The 24,607-nt window shown below is 40.0% G+C and overlaps 1 pseudogene; it reads right to left on the bottom strand.

Annotated features, from left to right (window-relative positions):
• Nucleotides 1-14,110: 14,110 nt before the first annotated feature.
• Nucleotides 14,111-15,658, bottom strand: LOC147891277 (protein DETOXIFICATION 16 pseudogene; annotated as a pseudogene).
• Between the last annotated feature and the right edge of the window lie 8,949 nt (nucleotides 15,659-24,607).

Consider the following 24,607-nt stretch of genomic DNA (forward strand, 5'->3'; position numbering starts at 1 on the left):
TGCTCATTGCTTACCGACATGTAAATGCAGGTGGATATCATCAAAAGAGATCAAGAAATCATACATTCTGCAAATGAGACTTCTTGCAGTCGAATCTATATGTTTGATTGAAAAGGCATTTCCAACGATTATCATGATATCCAATTGCATTTTCTCGTGCAGTTGGAAAATGAATTGACCTGTGGAGGCACTTTGCATAGCCAATGGATGTTTTTCTTGGAATGGTTCATGAAGGTGTTGAAAGGGTATGTAAGACAAAAATCAAGACTAGAGGGAAGCATGGCAAAAGGCTTGTTGGTGCAAGAGTCAATGTTTTAAATACGGAGTTTCTTGTCCAACTCATGCCAAACATGCCTCGATTTTATCATAGGAGAGATCAGACAAGGGAAAGCAGAAGAAAATGAATGATTGCCTTGCATCAAAAAGTGAACACCTTTTGTCTTTACAACTATGGAGAAATGGCTCAAACAATATGAAGAAGAGAGAGCTAAAAGAGAGTCAGATAGAAGCTTGGTGAAGGGCCAATAGAAGTAAGAAATATCACTTGGAGTTATTAGACATGCCAAATAAATTCACCATTGATTGGTTCAAAGATGCTCTTGAAGCTGCTAGTCAAGGAGGGCATATTGTGACAGAACTAGAGGAGTAATTTGCAAGAGGTTATGATCTAAAGGTATGTAATCATTTGCTTTTATTTACATTCATCTACAACATTTTTATATAAGCTAACAAGAATCAATTACCTTTGTAGTACTATTCATTCATGGGTGTATGGTAATCATTACTGACTAGAGAAAATTGATGTAAGGCACAACACATTCGATTTAGGAGTCAGGCCAATTTTTCACAAGAGAGTACAGCTAGTGCAAGGGATACAAATATCATCACATAGGCAAATGGATTATGTTGAAACCATAAAAGATATTTTGCAAGTGAACTTTAGGAAATTCCATGTATTTATATTTGACGTGAAATGGTTCAAAGTCATTTGTAGAGCTCAGGCTATGGTTAGGAAGGATCCAAATGTATTTTTTGCCATTGACTCAACAAAAATTTGGGATGACCTTATTGACACATTTGTGGTACTCGTGTACTACAACCAAGTAAGCATTTCTTGTATGGATATCATTTGCTACTCAACTTCATCAAAGATTGTACGGCCATATCATGGATTTTTGTTTTAGGTGGTCTTTTAATCCGATCGATAACCAGTGGTGGTTTGTGATTCAAGTTGCACCTAGAAACCAACATGTATTTCAAGATGTCGAAGTAGAGAATGAAATGGAAGAGTAAGAAATAGATACGTTGGAAGTAGCACTTCCAGGACCCCTTCTACAAGAGTTTTAGAAAGTGAAATTAGTTTGAACTACTCGAAGGGTTTCTTAGATATTGATTTAGGAGACCTCAATCTACATGTTGAAGATGGGCGAGACTTGGCTACGAATGATCAAGAAGATGAGCATCAATCTCACAATGAAGTTTCTAGTAATGCTTCAATTGATTAAGAAATGGAGAACAACATTGATCTAATATATGTTGCAATGTGAAAACATTTCAATTTGATTTGAATTTTGGAAGGTTTACCAAGGATGCCTATCCATGCTTTTTTTGCACTATGTGTTTTTCCAAATGCCTATTTGATTGAAATAGCAACACTAATATCGATGCTAATCCATCAGATAACACTAATATAGAAGCTAATATTGACACTAATGTCAACAAACATATAGGTGTTACGACTTTTTGGTGGTAATAGCGACGGAACGATTCGTGGCCAGAAAACTAAGTAATATGCATCGAAAAAAAGTGTCATAAAAGGAGATAATGGTAGTAGTGTCTTATAGCCTCTATCTGCTTCTCTTACAAGCCATGACAATTTTCATCTTACCATTGATGCCATGGATACGATTAGTGAACCACCATGAGAATAGAGACTAGCTAGCTTGTGAGGCAAGCAAAGAATAGAAGACAACTTACTTGAGTAAAGAAGATAATCTCGGGGGTTCACCTCCAAAAATTTCAGTGTGCTAGATGCATTTAAAAGGAGGGGTATTTCAATCCCACTTTTGGAAAAAATTAACAGGATTACAATAACAAGATTGTTTTTTAAATTTGACTTTAGAAAAAAATCGGTTAGTTCATAAGTAAAGAGGGGTGGTTTTATTGAATGCATGTGATACCTAGGATTTCTTAGTAGTGCACCCCCCAAGAAGATAATGCCAAACCAAATGAATGAGGTCACATCGAGCTGACTCTGCATGGGGCAAGTTGCAGGGCAGCAAGAGAAGGATTTACTTTAATATTCAAATATTTTTAGGATGAGAGGTGAAAAATTTCAAAACTTTCAGAGGATAGCAAAAATTTCAACCATCATTATTTATGCCCTCCGATGATCAGGATGTACCTTAATATTTTTTGGATGAGAGATGAAAAAATTCAAAATAGTGAGGATAGCAAAATTTTCAACCATCATGATGTTTCCCCTCCAGCGATACATGTCAGTAAAATTGGATATACAAGTTGGCCTCAAGCAAGTGCAATGTGTCCCAAATTGCTTCAAAATCCAAATAGGGGGCAAATAGGCCAAAGGGCATGCTATGGATTTAATGCTATATATGATGAAATGTAATTACCTTTGACGTGCTTATGAGCCATAGAGGAAGGAATGAGCAACGAATTGCATGAAAAAACAACAAATACAAAATTGTCAATAATGTTGGATTTATTAAAAGATCTTTGCACATGCACAAATTGCACATTTTCAAAATCTTCCATTCTAAGGTGAATCTAGATACCAATATCACCAACTATCAATGTTTGAGACCACGATATAGTAGTCCCACTAGTTGTCTTCCATTTTTTCAATTGGTTTTGGTTTTCAACAAAACAAGAGAAAGTTATGGAGCATCCCATCAAATGGTGTCCATACTTTTAACATAACATTGAAGGCCCCTTACACCACATCTAGTGTAATTAGGTGTGTCCTTTGGTTGAAGAGAAGCTCACATATTGTACTTTTAAATATTTCTTGGTTGCATGTATGTGCATAACAAAATTTTGATGTTTTTGAATAAATTATTATATCATGTACTCTTCAAGATGCATGCTTCACATGTAACATAACACTTGTAATGCTTTAACATTCTCATTCAAAAACTTTATTCCAAAATTTTTTGGTCTCATGTTCAAGATTGAAATGTATACTACAACTTGAAGACAAAATTTGTGAAATTCCATTGAGAAATATGGGTCAGGCAAGAGACCTATCTACAAATAATGCTCAGTGAACCTCACCAAAAATGGCTACACCCAAGCAAACATTGACCCTTAGTAATTTGAAACATTTCCCATGCCGAGTATGCATGGTAGACCAAAGACCTTTTCAAGCACAAAGGTATTCTCTTGAATGTAGTCATCACCTTTATTTGTGCAAAATTTGATGATTCTGACATCGCCAACGCGTTTGGAGCGGACCCCAAATCGACCCTGGAGACATCGAAAATCAACGCCCGGAGGCCAAAAAAAGGGAAAAAATGCCCAAAATGGGGGATTTGCACTAAAAGTGCCAACTAGCCCAAATTGTGTTTTCGTGCAGATCCCCCATTCCGGGCATTTTTGCCCTTTTGTGGGCCTCCGTGCATCAGTTTTTAGTGTCTCCAAGGTTGATTTAGGGGTTGTGGCCCACTCTAAATATGCTGGCAATGTCATAATCATCAAATTCTATACAAAAAATCATATTTTCAAGATCACATATGTTAGAGATAATTAAAGAAAAAGATATTGATATGACTTATTTTATCTTTTTACATGGTTTTTGGTATTTTCCAACATTAAGTTGGCCCTCTTTTGATTGGTCGAGAGCCTATTTTTCTAAACCCTAAAAGGCCCCAAAATGAGCTCCCTTTTTTCTTAATGGGATGTCTAGGTACAAATCCTTAATAATCCAAGCAAGGTTTTGATCAGCTTTTGACTCAAGGTTCTGGAGATAAAAGATCAATTTCCATAGGATGTTGAGTTTTAGCTTATAGAATTGCAAATCTTACATGTGGGAGCGATCAACATATTCCAACTGGTTACCAATCTTATGTAGAAAAGTAAAAACTAGAAGTTGGTTGAAGAAGAACAAGTCTATTTGAGTCATTTCACTAAAGACGTAATTTGTGAATGAGATCTAACTAAACCAAAGATAACTACCACTAATTGAATTGGTTCTAAACACTTGGTACTCGAGAGCTCAACTTGTCTATGATTGAGGAGCCATGTACACTCGTGGAAGTGCCCATTTTTTGGATTACGAACTCCAAGTTGTATAAACTCTTTTCCTATACTATAAAAATGTATTTGCATGGAGCTACACTAATTTGCAGGAAGTTCCTCCCAGACTTTGCTAGCATTGGATTCCATTAGTATCATATGCTAAGTTGGCTCATCAGCAAAGATACAAAATTATCCAAATTATGCTAGGCAATGCAAAGTCAATCTTTACTAATTATCCAAACATTTTTCATCTATGTAATTAATTGGGGTGATGGATTATTTCCAATCATGGTGGTGACAAAAGAATGGGGAACTTTGGGTTTGTGTAGATGACAAGAAGCTTAATGCTCAAAAAGTGATGGATCCTTTTTTGGTCCTATTTACTAATGGAATACTTGACAAAGTCATAGGCCACAAGATGTACTTGTTCATGGATGATTATAGTGGGCCCAATTAGATTTCTCTAGCACTCCATGATTAGTAGAAGACCTTCTTTATAGAATGGGGTGCATATGCCTTCTGCACCATAAACTTTTCAAAAGTTCATGGTTGAGACTATTTGAGATTACTTGATTGAGCTTATTGCCATTTACTTAGATGATTATTGTGTGTACTCAGTGACGACCATGCATATTTCCTACCTTGAAAACTTTTTGCCAGGTGTAGGTAGTGAAGAATCTCTCTAAACCCAGCGAAGTGTGTTTTTTGTGTAAAGATTGGTGTGCCGCTTGGTCATGTGATCTCCCAACAAGGTAGCCCTAAGAGGTAGTCAAACCAAGCCGAGTAAGATTCAAGCCATTGAGTAGGTGCTAGAACCTAAGGATTTGACACAACTCATATCATTTATTGGTTTCATTAGCATTTACAGAGGTTTGTGAAGGATTTTGCTAAAACTGTAGGACCTCTTTATAAAATCGCCAAGAAGGATAGTAGGTTTCGATGACCAAGAAGTTGTTTGCAGCATTTCATGAACTTAAGAAATGAGCATATAAGACATTGATTCTTAGACACCCAAATGGGATGTAATTTCCCACACCCATGTGGATATTTTAAGAAATGCGATTAGCATTATTTTGGCATAGACAAATGGCAAGCTAGACTACCCAGCCCTGTATGCTAGTAGTTGGTTAATGACACCACTCGAGTGCAACTATAGCACTATTGAGCATTAAGCCCTTGGGATGGTTTACAATGTCAACAAATTTAGACATTATCTAATTGGTAACCGCTTTTGTCTTGTATGGTACTACCTAGGTACAACTATAGCACAACCATGAAGCCCTTAGGATGGTTTATAGGGGTTAAGAAATTTAGACAATGTTTGCTTGGTTACCCAAAAGTCTTTTATGTTGATCACCAAGCACTATTATATTTGATTAACAAAAGAGTTATATAGGGACTCCTGGTAGGATGGACTCATATAGGAATCCAATTTTAAGATCATTCACAAGACAAGAAAGTCTTGTGCGAGTCCAAAGTACTTATCATGACTACCTACCCTAGATCAAAATAAGGGAGTCACAACTAAGCTCCTAGATGCAAAATTATTTGTTGTGGATTTACTTAAGATCCTTGGGTCAACATTTGCTTGGGTGTAGCCAATCGTGGAACTATTTTTGGGACCATTTTGTGGTCGCGACGCAATGCACTTCTGGGTGAATTTTTGAATTTTGTGTGGACCCGTGCTCTCACCAAAAATTTTCCCGAGGTCATGAATGCATGCACTGGCATAATAATGAGACACAATCTTATCATGGTCAATAGCTCAGAGCTCAACACATGGCACTATATGCATTTACTCATGAGCATAGAGATTGCTGCTCTGCCTTTGGCCTGACTACATCACGCAGCCTTTGCCTTGCCATGTTTGCTTGCGCAACTTCACCATCTATCATTGTGCAACACAATCTTTTGCTACGCTGACCACCCTGCTGGTTCGAGCACAACCACATTGGCCTGACAACAACACAAAACTTTTGCCTTGCCACCTGTCATTATGCAACTTTGCCATTTATCGCTGTGCAACACAATCTTTTACTGCAGTGACCACTGTGCTAGTTCAAGCAATGATGTTGGCATGGAGAGACCACCACGTTGGCATGAAGACCATTGTGGCATGTCAATCTCTAATGAGACCCCTCAAAGTCCATATCTGCAACCACCGCACTAGATGTCAAATTTATTTTAGTTTAAAACCAAGCAAAATAGTGTTATTTTAGAGATATTTTAGTCGTATTACTCATGCGATGATTTCTCAACCACCGCACACATTCTTGGAGCTATTTTAGTTCCAAGCTAAGAAAAATGTAGCATTTACAATTAAGTATAGTTTCCTTGCAACTACCATGTTGGTTATTAGAGTTATCATAGTTCTAAAGCACTGCACTAGTTATTGGAACGATTTTCACTATAGTAAGAACAGTTTTTTCAACAATTTCTTGTGCAACAATCCCTATGGTTGCAGTAAAATGTAAAGAGGGTAGAAATGTGCCATTTGTTCTTTATTAGAGCCACTTTCACTATTGAAGTAACAGCCAACAGTAGTTTTGGCGATAATGGTACTACATTGAAATTGAAACAAAAGAAATTACATTAAGAAATTACATCTGAGAGTTTTTGCGATAATAGTATTACATTAAAATTGAAACAAAATAAATTACATCCGAAGAAAATTCATTTAACAAAATAGATTACATACAAAGATACTAGCACTTTGTTTTTGTGAGACATCATTAAGTACTTGTCAACGCCACCATTGTGGTAGGACTAGGTGTCACTTTTTGCCCTTGTTAGCACTTTCGTACACTTTTGACCTGGTGCCTTGTATGTAGGGAACAATACTGGCACCTTGTAGTGCTATCGTAGGTAGTACTTTCTTACAATTTTGACCTGGAACTCTTCATATGTAGGGGACAATACGAGCACCTGGTAATTGAAATAACCTTTTTCATAGCAACTTCAGAAGTCAAGGCACTGGAAAAGGGAACCCAACTTGGAGGTAAGCTCAATCGAGCACAACATTCGATAGCAGAGAGGGAAATCAATTTGGTGGTGAGCTCCAGCACATTGACGTATGCTCCTAGTGCACTAGATCTGATGACCAAGTTGAGTTCCTTCCCCAATGCGAAAGGTTGTGTGCAATTACGAGAGGCTCAACACCAAGTTGATTTCTCTCCCAATGCCTCATGGAACAACGACAATCCATTTTCCTTGGCTCCCCATCCTATAATATGGTTGGTCATGAGGTTTTTCTTTCAAGTCTTTCAAGGAATTGCCTTCATCATAGCAACTTCTTTCTTGAGGCACTGGTGGGGTTATAAAAGAATTGCTTCTTTCAAGGTGCCACTAGTAGAGAGAACTCAATGATGACCTGTTTCCCTTGGCTCCCCAACCTACAACTCCCTTGGTCATGGCTATGGCTAGTGGAGTGTTGTAGGATGGAGAGCCAAGGCAAATAATGGATCCCATGACTTGGGTAGCGAAGGGGCATCAAGGTTGCAGCATAAGATTCATCATAGGGGTAGAAGGGGGCTTGGAGAGAGCATGGAAGGGGGTATGAGAGAAATTTTCCTGGGTGTGGTGAATTGTTTCTCTGCCCTTAAGGCCTTTATATAGCTAGACTTTTCAACCTCCCACTCTTTCCCCCTTCATTTCTTGTGTCAATTGTGCGACTCTAGGTGCCTATCGTTGCTAAGAGCACACAATCCACCAGCTGGATTTTGTTGGTAGCCTAGCCTAGTGTAGGTAGTCATCTACATCATCGTCTAGCCATGACGTGCGATTAGATGGTTGCCATGCTAGAATTTATTGGTCATCGAAGCCAAGATCTTGTGTCAGTTGTGCGACTCTGGGTGCCTATCACTGCTAAGAGCACACAATCCACCAGTTGGATTTTACTGGTAGCCCAACCTAGCGTAGGTAGTTATCTACATCATCGTCTAGCCATGGCGTGTGATTAGATGGTTGCCATGCTAGAATTTCTTGGTCATCGGAGTAGAGATCATGATAATACAATAGGATGAGGGGGGAGGAGCGGTGGCACACACACCCAACTTTGCTACTAGTAGCCTAGCCTAGTCTAGGCGGTCATATACATCATTGACTAGCCATGATGGCTTTCAGCACCCTTTGTGCACTGAGAGAGAGAGAGAGAGAGAGAGAGAGAGAGAGAGAGAGAGAGAGAGAGAGATTAAGATTAGATGGTTGCCATGGAAGAATTTCTCGATCATCGGAGCCAAGATCATAACAACTCAATGGGATGAGGGGGGAGGAGCGGTGGCACATACACCCAGCTTTGCTGGTAGCCCAGCCTAGCATAGGCAGTCATATATGTCATCATCTAGCCATGACATGTGACTAGATGGTTGCCATGAGAATTTCTTGGTTATCGGGGCCAAGATCATAATAATTCCATGGGGGAGGAGTGGTGGCACATAGACCCAGCTTTGCTAGTAGCCCAGCCTAGCATAGGCGGTCATATACATCATCGTCTAGCCATGATGTATGATTAGATGGTTGCCATGGGAGAATTTCTCGGTCATCAAAAAATACTAATCTAGGCAGCCTATGAACTAGATGGCCCCTCATGGAAAGTCATTGTTATTACAATCAACTGAAGAAAGGAAACATCAAAACAGGACATCAGATTAGCATTGAATTGGTTCATCAGGCTATAATAATAACAATATTTCTCATTCTAAACTATTGTTATTACAGCCTGATACACCAATTGAATGCTAATCTAAGTTTGTGAACTTGATGGTCCCCCATGCAAAGTCATTGTTATTACAGTCTAATTCTGGCTCACTGCTAATTTGAGCCTGTGAATTAGATGGTCCCTCATGCACAATCATTGTTATTATAGTCTGATTCTGGCTGAATGCTAATCTAAACCTACGAATTAGTCGGTCCCTCATGCACAGTCATTGTCACTAAAACAAGCTTGGTGGTTGTTTGGGATTAGTATACTATTTAGGATTTATATTTTTCCTTGTTTTGCTAGATTTATTAAAACAAGCACGATGGTTGTTTGGGATTTACTAAAGATTATATTTTGTGGGGGTTGTAGTTAATCCTAAACCAACAAAAATGCATTTTGGTGCCAGTGCCTACCTCCTCTAGCCTTAACTACTATACAACTAACTTGTCATATTCATCAATGTAATGTGTGAGGAATCTATCAGTACATGGGTCTTCAAAGATGGCAAAGATCTCTCTGGATTACATTGTTGAGCATGTCAAGATGGCTTGATTTGAGAGATTAGAATATGTGAATATGCAGACTAGTTTAAAAACTCGACAAGTCTCAAGTGAAGGAACAGTGGAGGAACAGGGATGGAAAGCCACAAAGGCAATGACATTTTTCTTGCCACTTGTCTTGAGCTTGATGAAGCCATTTCACAAGGGGTCCCTTGACAACCCAATATTGTCATAGATGAGATTGATCACTTGGAGGAGGAACATAGAGTTCCCAAGAGTGTCATTCACAAGATGGCCATATTGCATGAGGAACTATGGGAAGGCCTCCAATACTATAAGAACCCACAGTTTACAAAGTATGTTGCTAAAGGCTCCCACTATGCGAAATGTCGAGCCTGCATCCTAAAATCCTTGCGTATATATAAATTCCTTCAAAGATCTGACTTTATCTCTCATAATCTTGGATATATATTAACCGGGACTTTTTTAGCGGCTGACCACCTCTCTAATACACTCGGATGTTCAATAGAACTTGAGTTAAGTAGTAAATTGTCTTCTTTGAAAAAAAAAAAAGTAAATTGTCTTTGTATTTATTTATACTTAGATACGATGGTGGTCTCTTTTCAAAATGTAGAAGAGTAAAACTTGGTTGTATACTACCTGGGTATAGAACTTTAGGGGCTGACTATACATTTGGATTTTCTATATAACTTGAGTTTTAAAGCAATAATTTTCCATTTATACATCCTTGGATACGATTGCTTCACTGACCTTATAATTTGAAAATTTTACATTTAGTTGGATTCGAAGATTCTATTTTCTTATGACTGCTTTACCCATGACATGCAATTAGATGGTAATTCTAACCGTGTGATGTGTTCTTATAGTCTATCTCAGCTTAATGCTAGTTCTCATTCTAAACTATTGTTATTATAGCCTAATAAACCGATGAATGCTAATCTAAGCTTGTGAACTAGATGCAAAGTCATTATTATTATAGTCTGATTCTAGCTCAATGCTAATGTGAGCCTGTCAATTAGATGGTCCCTCATGCATAGTCATTGTTATTACAGTCTGATTCCAACTGAATGCTAATCTGAACCTATGAATTAGATGGTCCCTCATGCATAGTCATTGTCACTAAAACAAGCTCAGTGGTTGTTTGGGATTAGTATACTGTTTGGGATTTACATTTTCCCTTGTTTGGGATTTATTGATTGGGAGTTACTCAAACAAGCACGGTGATTTTTTGGGATTTACTAAAGATTATATTTTGTGGGGGTTGCAGGTTATCCTAAACCAACCAAAATGCATTTTGTTGCCAGTGCCTACCTCCTCTGGATAGTGCCTACCTCCTCTAGCCTTATCTGGTGTTTGAGCTGACCCAATCATGATTGCATGATGTTCCAACCACTGCGCTAGTTTAGGAAAATCACATTAAATCCAAGCCATCCTGGCTCTAGTGTTTGAGCTGAACCAGCCACACAGTTGCATGATATTCCAACCACCAGGATGGTTTAGGGCAATCACATAACTGGTGTTTGAGCTGACCCAACTACGATTCCATGATGTTCCAACGACCGAGCTAGTTTAGGACAATCACATTAAGTCCAAGCCAACCTGATCTTGGTGTTTGAGCTGAACTAGCCTCATGGTTGCATGATATTCCAACCATTGGGCTGGTTTAGGACAATCACACTAAGTCCAGGCCAACCTAGTAAACTATCCCAAAGCTCAATTGCAAACAACCACCATGCTGGTTTAGGCAACCATTGACCTGCGTTGTATCAAGAAATTAAACAAGTAGACTATCCCAAAGCTCAATCACAAGCAACCACCAGGATGGTTTAGACAACCACTGACCTGCGTTGTATCAAGCATGTGTATGATGTGCTCGTCAAACATCTTGTATCCTATCTACTTTCTACAGATGTCCTTGTTATTTGGAGAAACTCTCGTGAGATGCATGAAGAGTGGAAGCAATGCTTGATCATCTTGATCCGAGTAGTTTATGGGCTTCGACAGAATGCAAGAAAAGGAGAGACAGCCTAAGTGCAGAAGTCATTGCAATAGTGGTGATGTTTTGGCACATAAATACAAGGTGTTGGTAGGGTTGTCACTCTATAAACTTTAGAGTGTAGGCTAAAGCTTGTGAAGACTCAAGAATGGTATTTACCTGAATGGCCTGATGTTGCTTTCTCGAATGCTACCACCAATCATGACATCACAGCTCATTTTCTTCGCTCTGATGGCAATGATCAAATGAGTACATCTACAACAATTGCTTCTTGTTTCTGCTCTGCAAGGAGTATTCTGTTCCTTGTGCCCTGACCAAGCTTTTCAGCTTTTCTATCTCATAGTCTCTGTTTGCTTCTCTTGTAAGCCATGGCGAGCTGCATGTTGCCATGGCGATGATCAATGAAAGACGACAATGCCAAATCAAAACAGAGAGAAACTAGTTGGTGAGGCAAGCAAAGAATAGAAGACAACTTACCCGAAAGAAGACAATGGCAAACCAAAGTCTGCACAAGGTCATGTCGAGGTGTGTGCACATTGTAGGGCATTTGCAGGGTGAGGGCAAGTTGCAGGTACTTAATCTTTCAAGATTTGATGGGCGAGAGGTGTGAAATTTTAAAATTCACGGCAGTAGTGAAATTTCAGCCGCCAGCTTTCCCTCCTCCGACGATACATGTCAGCAGAATTGGATATCCCAAACAATTGCAATGTGGCCTAAAATGCTTGAAAACACAAATAGGCCAAAGGGCACGCTATCGGGTTTGATGTTGTGTATTATTAAATGCAATGAACTTTGGCATGCTTATGAGCCATATAGAAAGCAAGTGCACGGATAAAGAAACAATTCAAAATTGTAAATAGTGTTGGATTTATTAACGAGATAACATGCACAAATTGAGCACAAATTATACTTTTCTAAGCTCTTCCATTTTAGGGTGAATCTAGATACCAATACCAACAACTATCAATGTTTTAAGACCACCATGCACTATTCCCAATAGCTATGGAGCGTGCCCTCAAATGGGTATACATCACTTTAGCACAACATTGGAGGCCCATTAACCCATGCATAATGATCTCATTTAGGTATGTCCTTGGGTTGAGGAGAAGCTCATGTAGTGTATTTTAGAATGATCACTTGGTTGCATGTATGTATAGAACAAAATTTTGATGTTTTTGAAATAAATTGTTATATCCTATAGTTATTAGGATGCATGCTTCACATGCAACATAGCACTTGTAATGCTTCAATGGTCTCATTCCAAATCCTTATTCCATTATTTTTTGCTCTCATGTTCAAGTTGGAATGTCTACTACAACTTGAAGACAAAGAATGGTCTTGTGACACATGCTTTTCTAAAATATTGACATTTTCCATATAGGATTCAATCCAAAGCAATGCATTAGATTCCCATTCATGATATTGACATGCTCATTATTTTTTACATCTACTTATAGCAACCTCCTTGTATTTTCTACAGCCTTATCTTGCAACCTATCAGTGCTCTCTATTGTGGTCTCCATCCCTCTCTCAAACTTGATGTCTGTTTGCTCTAGTAGTTGCTTTAAAATCACTTGGACAGCTATCTTGCATTCATTCTTTGTTAACATAACATCAAGCTTGTGCTTAGAGCCAACAAAGTGTTGACTTGATGCCATCTTGTAGAAACCTGTGCATGTAGAAGTTTGGAAATTTTGCATGCAGGTCTCAGGTCTGTATATGGCAAGCCACAACATCCACATGCTAGTGTAGCTTGTAGTATAGAGATGTCTATTAATGAATAGATATTGTCCATGATGCTCAACTAAGATATCCTATGTGCATATGCAATGTGCTGTCATTAGACAAGTTACTAGTAATACACAATGATACATACCACATGGTTTTATCCATGCATAATATATGAAACATGCATGAATGTATAAAATAATTTAACATCTGAAATAGGCATGAGTGCATTTAATTAGGATGCAAACGTGGATGTTGCACACATGCAACATGATATAGAAATCATATTATATATGCAAGAGACAAACAAGAAAATGGAAGAATGCCAAAAAGTTCTTGGGAGGGTGGACTTAAGATAAGAGAGGAAACTTAGCTCTCAAACTTAAAGCAACAGAAATCAACCATCAAAATTGCTTTTTAGTTGTGGTGATAATGTTACCATTGGTAATATCATTAGTATTGTTGATAGAATGAATGGTACTATTGACTATATTAGCAGCAATATTTCTTGCACAAGCTACCATCAAAATTTATCATTTGTTAGGTAGTAATATTATGTGTACTAGTAGTAAAGTTAAATGTATTGGTGATTGAAATACCATCTTACAATGGGGATAAAGCATATAGCAATGGTAGTAGTTTGATGTTTTTTAAGTGTTTTAGGGGGGAGGGGTGAGAGAAAAGGTGGAGATAGTATGTAAGAAGACTTGAGGAGATAAAGAAGGGAAGAGAGAGAAAGAGTCAACCACTTTAAGTTGCCAAATGAAGAAGAGCCAATAGGAAAAATGCACTTCCAAAAATTCAAGAAATGCCTAATTTTGCTACGCCAACTTAGCAACCCAAAGGGCAGGCCAAAAAACTTTACACAAGATCATATGCTTTGGCCGACGAACAAGCTTTTGGGTTGATATGTCAGAATTGAATCACGGGTCAGTTTTGGAGCAAAGCATCACTCAACGGGGCACCTACACGAGATGCTGCTTGATGTGCTTGTTCGCCCCAATTTAGTCTGCTCACTAATATCGCCAGCAGCACGGATTGAACAAAAGGAGCAAAGATTGCTGCAAACCATAGCCCCCGAGCTTCCAACGGCGAGAGAAACGCCAGATAGCAACCCACCGGCAAACCCACAAGATAATAAGAAACCAAATTGATGGTAGCTCCGATCTGCTGCAGCCCGCAGCCTCTGGCAACTCCCGTTAGAATTGCCTGCACTGCATCCAAAACTAAGGAGATCGCCAGCAGAGGTATCATTCTGGCTAGGCCTGAGATAACGGCGGTATCGTCACTAAAAATCTGTCCCGCGACATTTCGACAACAAACCAAAACGATGGCTGCTATCACGGACTCAGAAACTGCAACAAGCATTCCGACTTTGATCGCACCACGAGCTGCTTCCGGGCAAAAAGCGCCCAACTCGTTCGATACCCGTGTACTTACGGCAGCGCTCATACTATAGGTAATATAAAAGAATATCGACGCCGTATTGAAGGTTATGGACAGGGTGGATGTTTCAAGCTCTGGATCACGCATTAAACCGGCAAGGAGAATAAGCACTTCGAAGCACCACCACCGTAAGCACACCATACCAGCTGATGGTAACGCCATCTGCAGAAATCTCTTGATGCCGCGAAACGCCTCCCAAGACGGCAGAGCGCGAGTTCTCTTACATCTGCTGGAAAAGTTCACGTACGACATCAGCAGCGCGGCGTTTATCCAGTTCGAAATGCTGGTCGCAACAGCAGCACCACGAAAACCCAAGCTGGTTCGATACACTAGCGCCCAACAAAGGGGTATGTGACAGATTAGTGTAGAGAATGAGCATAGCATCATGGGAAACAGAAGACTCTGTGCCAAGAGAAATCTTATGTGAGTCTGAGAGAATGCCATGGCAAACAACTCGGGGATCAGCCACAGGGCGTAATCCCCTGCTCCCGCAGCAATTTGGGCATCTTGACCAAACACTTCGAGTATGTTTTTCACGAAGCCAAATAGTATCGCCAGAGGTATCGCGGCGAAGTTAATCACTAGCAGGGCTGTCTGCAGGTACATTCCTATTTGATGATACTGCCTCGCTCCGTAAGCTTGCCCACAGAGGGTATCGAGAGCGGTGGACATGCCCGTCATGACGCTCACCCCCATAACATTGGCAAAGGAGGTGCCGATGGTGCAGCTGGAGAGAGCAAGCTCTGATCCGAGGCGACCCACAAAGATGATGGGCACGAGCTGGATGAACTGGGTGATGAGGGTGATAAAGATCATGGGGGAAGCGATGAAGATCTGTTTCTTGAACTCGGGCCAATTGAACAACGAAGCAAGCAAACGTGCATAGCTATCGCCGTGGCCATAGTCGTGGGAGTGTGCTTTGAGCAGAACCGGGAGATCCTGGTCTGCAAGAGATTGATAGGCATCTAGGTGGCCATTGTTGGCATCTGGCTCATTGTTGCGAGATGCCATCAAACTAAGGGAAGCTGAAATAATGCAAATGAGAAGAGGGATATAAGCGATTCCAAAGGTGTCATAAAGGGACTTCCGATTGTTCAGCCTTCGTTTCAAAGCGCGTCATAAAGGGACTTTCAAGTTCCATGCCTTGATAATTCCTCCCTAGCATTCATATCGTAATATTCCCACTCTAATGGATCGTACGCCCTTTTCTTGATTGTAACACGTGTGCCCCCAATCAATTAAGGAAGATGAGTGGAGCATACACCCTTTTCATTTTCAACTTGGGTTGTCAATCATTTTCCAACTTGGACTTGTGATTCATGAAAGAGTTTGGAGTAGAGTAGGTTGCAATTCTAAAAGACTAATCCATGAAATAAGCAGTAGATTTTAATGAGCTAAAGGCATTGAAAGTCTAGTAGGAACCTTTTTCATTTGCAATATGAACTCTCAATCAATGGAGTTAGAGTAAAGTAGGTTGCAATTCCAGAGATCATCCATGAGATAATAGTGGATTTTAATATCAAACTAAATAAGGATGCATGGCCCCCTTCCCTTTCAAGAGTTCTAAAAGGGATAATAGGAATTCTACAAGAAAACACATGCAAGTGTCGTGCTATGTTTAGGTGCATACCTCTATGGCTATCTTCAACTTTTCCAAAGTAATTTTTAAGCTTGTAGCCATGTTCTCCAAACAAGTTTAAAGTGAAATGCTAAGTTAGAATCAAACAATTGAAAATTCCATTTCAAATGGGCCATTCAATAAACATAATCCTATATTCATCATTCTAAGGAGCACATCTAAGGATATATTTTGAGAAGCTCCCATGTGCCTTTCAAGACAAGGTTGGGAGAAGAAAGTTCTAAAGTGCGTATCTCCCATCCCCTAACCACTAGCACCATCCTCCATGACAAGCCCTTTGCGCAACCATTATGGGTCGAGCCCAAATGAAGGGAATTTTAATGTGAAAATTTCACATAAGTCTATGTACATAATGGATTTCTTAATTCACAAAATTTAAAAGGTAAATCGCTCTATAAGGATAATGGAGTTCAAGGCTTTACATAAGTAGGGTTTTTATTAGTGACTCCTTGAATGCATGTTGTATAGAAGATTTTACCCTTGGAAGGAAAAATAATTTGTGTGTGTGTGTGTGTGTATGTAAGCGTGCATGTGTGTGTGTGCGTGCATGTCCGTGTGTGCATGTGCATGTGTGTATGAGTGTGCGCATGCATGTGTACATGTGTGTGAGGTGTGTGTGTGCCTTTCCAAATATTTATGATGGCTTCTAGAAGGTGATGCCCCTTTATAAAACCCTTCTATTCAGGAAGTATCCAATCTTTCATCTTACTTTGGATTTTGAGGGCTAAAGCCTTTGCAAAAATCTCTTAACTACAATTAAGCATTGTTAAAGGCCTCCAATTTTTAAGCTCATCTTTATGGCCTTCCTTAGGGATGAGCTTAAATATTCCCCCATTGACATGAGGGGGGAGAACCCCCTTCACAATACTTTCTTGCCAAATTAAAAGCAAGTAGGGACCTACCATCTCCTAGAAAACCTTGTAGAATTCAATTGGAAGACCATCCTCTCTTGCTATTTTGCCATCTTCCATCACTATGATTGCCTCTAGTTCTAAAGCTTTCTCCCTTATGATTTGACACAACTATCTGGCTCTCTGAGTATCCTCATCTAATATGAGTGCAGAGGATAAGAGTACTTGGAAATGATTTTGAATCAATTGTATGTTCTCCTCTGTGGATGACACACAAGTTCCATCAGCATTTCTTAATAGGGTTATATCTTCATTGACTCTTTTTCTTCTAATAAGTTGGAATGTCTCTTTGGTAGGTTTGTCTATTTCCATGACCACCAATCTCAAAAGAAAACCATGGTATCATTTAACTTGATCTACCCTTGTTTTTTGAGATCCTTCTTGGTAGTAAGTAGCTCCCCTTATGTAGTTGTATCCCCTGTTCTAGCCCGCTGTTCTAATTTCTTAATGTTATTCTGAATTAGATCCATTCTCTGAGCCCTTACCTTGCTCTATTTTTCCTAATTGTCTTAAGAACTTTTTGAATATCCTCAATAGCTAAAGCCCAAGCTTTTGCAGTAGAAATGCCTTTGCCAAAGGCCACTAGGCCCAAAATCACAGCATGGCAAGATAGGTTTGTGGTTTGAAAGAGTTAAGAGAAAGTTTTAGTTTTTGAAGAGATAAGATTATCCAAAAGACCTATAAAACATAAAACCTATCCTATCTGGTTTCTCTCTTGTGATCTCCCAATTGACTATTACACCGAGTAAACTCCCCACCTACACAAGCATCTACTATCTTCCGATCTTTGAACTCTTCCCAAGCAACCAACTTAGAACCTTTGATGACAGTGCCTTTTTCCAACCATCTTACCCTCTTCATCTCTACCACATTGAAGTCACCCATAGCAACACAGTTGCTATCTGCACACAATAAAGAATCCCATAAAAGTATTAATTGGGATTCTTAATTGGGACCATACAGAGAAATTACTGCAAATTTCATCCCCTTGATAAGGCATTTAAGTAGCACCCATATATTTTGATCATCTGTGATAACTTGAGTGACTCTGCCATTGTAATGAGACATAACTCCAATAGCAGTCCCACCCTTACCCTCCACATGGGAGGTGACATACCAGACTCTTCTTTTGTCTATAGGCTTCAATCTAGTCTCTAACATGTCTCCACAAGCCTTGACCTCTTGTAGTTCTAGGAAAAGAGGGGAAAGAGAATCAATTCTCAACCAGTGAGCTATTTCTTCACCTTTGCCAAGGTCCATTAACCCTCTAACATAAGAGTTAAGAAAGATACAAATTTATATGGCATTCTTTTTTTGCCCTTCTTAGCCCTAGGGTTGGGGCTATTTAGCTGTACAGTAGCAGCTTTAGATTGTCTTCTTTTATGATGTAACATAGTGAAGGCTTTGCCTTGACTAGAATTCCCTTGGTTGTTTGGGGTACCCTTGGTTTGGTCTTCTTATGATTCTTCTTCACTTACCTCCTCCCCATCCATGGCATCCTCTCTATTAACATCTTTGTCGAACTCTTTTAACCAACCACCTTCAATGATCATGTGGTTATCCTGACTCACTCTATTGTTGCCTTTAGTGACCTTCTCCTTGTCTTTGAGAGGTTCAAAAGGATTCTCTAATACTGAAGGTGTCTCTAGAGTTTCCTTATCTTTTCTAGTGTTTCTAATGAAAGTTTGGTCTCCCTCCTGAGTATTTAGAGGGACTACGGGAGGATTGGAAATCCATCTCTTTGTAGGAGCAAGAGGCCTAGCCTCCTTGGGCTTGCATCTCTTAGGGGGACCATTTTTAACATGTGTGGAGAGTGTTAAGATATCGAGCTCCACTCGCGATATGCCAGGGTGACCGTTGTGTATTTATGTCACCGACTTGTTAGCTGGAGATGCGGTTGTTACACCGCCCACGAATAATAGCTGGATGACAGCTATCCTTATCTACTCTAGTTTGTGGCTTAGTTAGTATGCCATCTTAGTTAGTTGAGTTTGGTTTGAGACCCACATATAGGGTTCTTCTATTTCTTTGTACTAGAGTTCTTTTGGCTTTCACAACTAAGAAGAGGAAAACTGTTTTCAGCCTCCACCTTTATGTGTATTCCCCCATTGTGTATGTGAGAAAGCCGCAAGTGAGACTCCTTCCCTCTCTCCCACTATCTTCACATGGTATTAGAGCCTTGTTTGTGGTAAGGAGCTCAAGAAAGCAAACCAAGTTCATGGTGTCCTGGTAAGAGGACTAGTGTTGCTTTCCTATTTCGAGTTTAAGAGCAAATCTCTGCAGGTAGCACAGCCAGAAGTGCAAGAGTGCACTGTCTCAGATTGAGACGCCCTTTGCGGTGTGGCGAGAGTGCAGTATATGCTACGGGGCCCGTTTCGAGGCCATTTTAGGGCCCGTTTGGAAGGCGTAAGTTCTTCGTAGGCACTCGGAAAAAGGCCCTGTTTTTGCTATGCGACCACTGCTCGGCTAGTCGGTGAAAAGTTGCCGCAAAAATTGCATCGTATGCCTGTGTGCAGAGATATTGGGAGTTGCAGAATCATGCTTGTTGCCTGTTGATGCAAAATCGTCACTAGGAAGTGACTGTGTGGTCAAATACCACTTTCGTCAGTTTTTTAGATCTGCCCGTGTGAGGCAAAAGCTGTGTTTTTTGCAGTGACAGAATATTTTGCAGTGTTCTATAATGGCATCTGATTCTCTTTCACAGATTGTCACTGAAAAGCTTGACAAGAACAACTTCCAGGCATGGAAGTTTAGAATGACAAATTTCCTTATGGGAAAAGGCTATTGGGAGTTCATTACAGGAAATGAAGAAGAACCTGTTCTTCCTAATGTTCCCAATCAATAGGAAATGCATGCATTTAAAGGATGGCATGAGAGAGCTAGAAAAGTTATGTTCTGGTTGTCTATCAGTATTTCAGATTCTATGATTGTGCATATTTAGGATGCAAGTATGCCAAAGGAGGCATGGGATACTTTGGCAAAAATGTACATCACAAATATGCAAGCCAAGAAAATGCAGCTCAAACAGGAGTTGCACAATGTGCAGAGAGAAAATTTGAGCATAAATGACTACCACATGAAGGTGAAGAAAATTGCAGATGCACTTGCTTCCATTGGGTCGCCAGTGGAAGATGATGATCTAGTTTTTGTGACCTTGAATGGTCTAGGAAAGGATTATGCACAGTTCCGGACATCCATTTCCGTCCGTGAAAAATTTCCTGATTTTGAAGAGTTGTTTGCTCTTCTAATTTCTGAAGAGCAGAGAAATGGGGGTGCATCTTCTTCAGGAGGAACTTCAAAAGAAACTATCTTCTACTCAAATGTTGGAAGAGGTAGAGGCAGAGGTAGAGGAGGCCGATCTATAGGCCATGGTAGAATTTAGAATATGCAGCAAACTCAAGAAAACCAATCCTATGCAGGAGGACGTGGTAACTCTAGAGGCAGGGGGAGCCAAAAAGGCCGTGGTGGATGGCAGAGAGGTCAAAATGCAAACAGCAATGTTGAATGCTACTACTATGGTAAAATGGGTCATATGGCTAAGGACTGCTACAAAAAACAGAATGACATTATGAATGGGAAATTGCAGCAAGGCAATTATGCATCTTTCAGTAGATAGAGTGATGACAGAAATGAGCATCTATTTATGGTGCAGCACATGACCAATTGTGTGACAAGTGCAGAAGAAGAACGAAATGATGTGTGGTATGTTGACTTAGGTGTTTCAAACCACATGACAGGTCATGCAGAATGGATGCAAGATGCAAGGAAAATGGAAAAACGAGGATTTGTGGAGACTGGTGATGATACTGCACATCCTATTGTGCAGATTGGTAAAATTCCTTTGTCTATGCAGGATGGGAAAAAGAAATACCTGTCCGACGTATTTCATGTCCCGAACATCACCAAGAACCTAGTTTCTCTTGGTCAAATGGTTGAGCAGGGCTTGCAGGTCAGATTTAATCCTCATGGATGCTTTGTTGAGGATATGAAAAATAACAATCGCTTGATAGCAAAAGGAAAGAAGAAGGGCAGGATGTTCACGTTGGATGCGGACATGCCTGAATTGAGTGTAGCAATGTTTGGACATGGGACTGGTGTAGTTGCAGATATTGATATCTGGCATAAACGCATTGGTCATGTTAATATACAGCGACTTAAATCAATGCAAGCCCAAAATATTGTTGCAGGATTGCCTAAATTTAAGGTTGCAGAAATGCATAAGGTTTGTGAAGCCTGTCAATTTGGAAAACAAGCAAGGAAACCATTTCCTAGGCATGTTCAAAAGAGTAAAAAGCCATTGGAATTAATCCACTCTGATGTGTGGACTACTAAAGCTGCATCTATTGGAGGCTGTCACTATTTTGTCATATTTATTGATGACTTCAGTAGAAAACTTTGGGTGTATTATATGAAAAAGAAAAGTGAAGCGTTTGGGCACTTCAAAGCTTTTAAAGCTATGGTTGAAAAAGAAACAAGCCTGCAAATAAAATGCCTAAGGTCAAATAGAGGGGGAGAGTACCTCTCAAATGAGTTTGCAAGGTTCCTGCAGGAGCATGGCATAAAGCAACAATATTCATACAGTCATACCCCACAGCAAAATGGACTTGCAGAAAGGAAAAACAGGCATATTGGAGAGGTATCTCGGGCCATGATAAATGAAAAAGATCTACCAGATTATTTTTGGGCTGAAGCAGTTGCTACAATAGTTTACATAATGAACAAGACTCCCACTGCAGCAATACATGGCATGACGCCAAAGGAGATGTATACTAGTAGAAAACTAGACATTTCTCATTTGAAAATTTTTGGTTGCATTGCCTATGTCCATGTGCCAGATGAGTTGAGGTCCAAGTTGGATCCAAAAGTTGAGAAGTGCATCTTTATTGGTTATTCTCTGCAGCAGAAAGGGTATAGATGCTATAACCCTTCTACTCGTAAGTTTACAGTGAGCAGAGATGTTGTTTTTGATGAGATGAGCAGCTGGTATAAACAAGTAAATGTGATGATTGATGTAGATGCACAAAATGGTAATGCTGCACAGAATTCACAGCAGCAATCACAAAATATCAGTGGACCTGCAGTGTCCTCTAGCAGTGGTTCACATACTTCGCCATGGACAGGCAGATTGAGATCAGGAGAATCTCCTCAAAGCAATGCAGATAGTGGTACACAGGTATCACGAAAAGAAAAAGAGAAGGTAGATCAGCCCATGTTTGATGTGAATGCAGGTCACTCTTATGTGGATGGTGAATCCAGTGGCTCAGAACAGAGCATTGATGGTGAGTTGGGTATTCCTATTGTTGTTACACCTGGAGTAAGGAAGACTAGGGATGTTTTGAGAGCACCTAGAAGTGAGCCTATTTTGCGTAGGTATACCAGGTTTAGGTATCCTATGGATAGGATGAAATATGATGGATTTACAGCCATTCACTATGCCTATATGGTCAAAGTGATATAGGAACCAGAACCCACTTCTTTTGAGCAAGCCATGGGGAATGAAAAATGAGAGAAAGCCATGGATGAAGAAATGGATGCCTTGGAAGCAAATGCTACATGGGAATTGGTGCCTTTGCCTAAAGACAAGAATGCAATTGGATGTAAGTGGTTTTATAAGATCAAGCACAATGCAGATAGTTCTGTGAATAGATACAAGGCAAGATTCGTTGTCAAGGGATATGCACAGACATATGGCATTGATTATGAAGAAACTTTCAGTCTGGTTGCAAGGATGGCAACCGTAAGAGCAGCCATTGCTATGGCTGCATCAAAGGGATGGTCTTTACATCAGATGGATGTAAAGAATTCCTTCTTGCATGGTGATTTGCAAGAAGAGGTCTTTATGGAGCAGCCACCAGGTTATGTTCATGCTCTTCATCCTGAGTTTGTTTGCAGGTTGAAGAAAGCCTTGTATGGCTTGAAGCAAGCACCTAGAGCATGGCCTGACAAGATAGGACAGTATCTTGTCACTTTTGGCTTTCATATTTCCAAGGCAGATTTCTGACTCTATGTGAGAAAAACAGAGAAAGGTATTATGCCGCTTGTGTCATTTATGTTGATGATTTGATCATCACAAGTGATAGTGATGAAGATATCCTTCATGTGAAAATGCTATTGAGGCAAAAGTTTGAGATGAAGGATTTGGGAAAGCTGCATTATTTCTTGGGCATCAAGGTGATTAGATCACCAAGTGGGATACAGCTCTTGCAGAGGCAGTATGGATTGGACATGCTGTCCAAATATGGGATGACAGCAGGCTGTAAGCCTATTTCAGTTCCTTTGGAGCAGAATGTGAAGTTGAGCACAGATGCAGGTGAGCTTTTGGAAGACCCTACTATGTACAGACGCATAGTAGGAAGTTTGATTTATATGACTATTACCAGGCCAGATCTAAGCTATGCTGTTGGATTGGTAAGTCAGGTTATGCAGGCTCCAAGGAAACCGCATTTGGATGCGGCTAGACGCATACTCAAGTATGTGAAGTCCACATTGCAGTATGGACTATTTTATGAGGCTGGGGTTCAGATACAATTGCATGGATACACTGATGCTGATTGGGCTGGTAGTATTTCTGATAGACGATCTACCAGTGGATATGTGTTCTCTTTTGGGAGTGCTGCAGTCACTTGGAGCAGCAAGAAACAGCCTACAGTTGCCTTGTCGAGCACAGAGGCTGAGTACAGGGGTGCAGTAATGGCTGCATGTGAGGTAGCTTGGTTGCATAAGCTACTTTATGATATGCATCAGTCTACAGATGGGCCAGTTGTCATTTATTGTGACAACATGAGCAGTATACACTTGGCAAATAACCCAGTCTTTTATGCTAGAAAAAGCACATTGAGGTGTATTATCACTATGTGCGGGAGAAGGTTTTACTAGGTCTTATTGATCTAGCTTATGTCAGCACAGAGGATCAGGTAGCTGACATATTCACGAAGGCATTGGGCACAGAGAGATAGTGGTATGCAAGTATCACAAAAAGGAAAAGAGAAAGTAGATCAGCCCATGGTTGATGTGAATGCAGGTCACTCTTATGTGGATGGTGAATCCAGTGGCTCAAAATAGAGCCTTGATGATGAGTTGGGTATTGCTTCCATTGTTACACCTGGAGTAAGGAAGACAAGGGATGTTTTGAGAGCATCTAGTAGTGAGCCTATTTTGCACAGGTCTACCAGAGTTAAGTATCCTGTGGATAGGCTGAAATATGATGGATTTACAGCCATTCACTATGCCCATATGGTCAAAGTGATACAAGAACCAGAACCCACTTCTTTTGAGCAAGCCATGGGAAAAGAAAAATGGGAGAAAGCCATGGATGAAGAAATGGATGCCTTGGAAGCAAATGCTACATGGGAATTGGTGCCTTTTCCTAAAGACAAGAATGCAATTGGCTGCAAGTGGGTTTATAAGTTG

The sequence above is a fragment of the Dipteris shenzhenensis genome, chromosome 18 (assembly GCF_047967505.1).
Source record: "Dipteris shenzhenensis isolate YYH24624 ecotype China chromosome 18, Dip_SZ_1.0, whole genome shotgun sequence".
NCBI lineage: Eukaryota > Viridiplantae > Streptophyta > Polypodiopsida > Gleicheniales > Dipteridaceae > Dipteris > Dipteris shenzhenensis.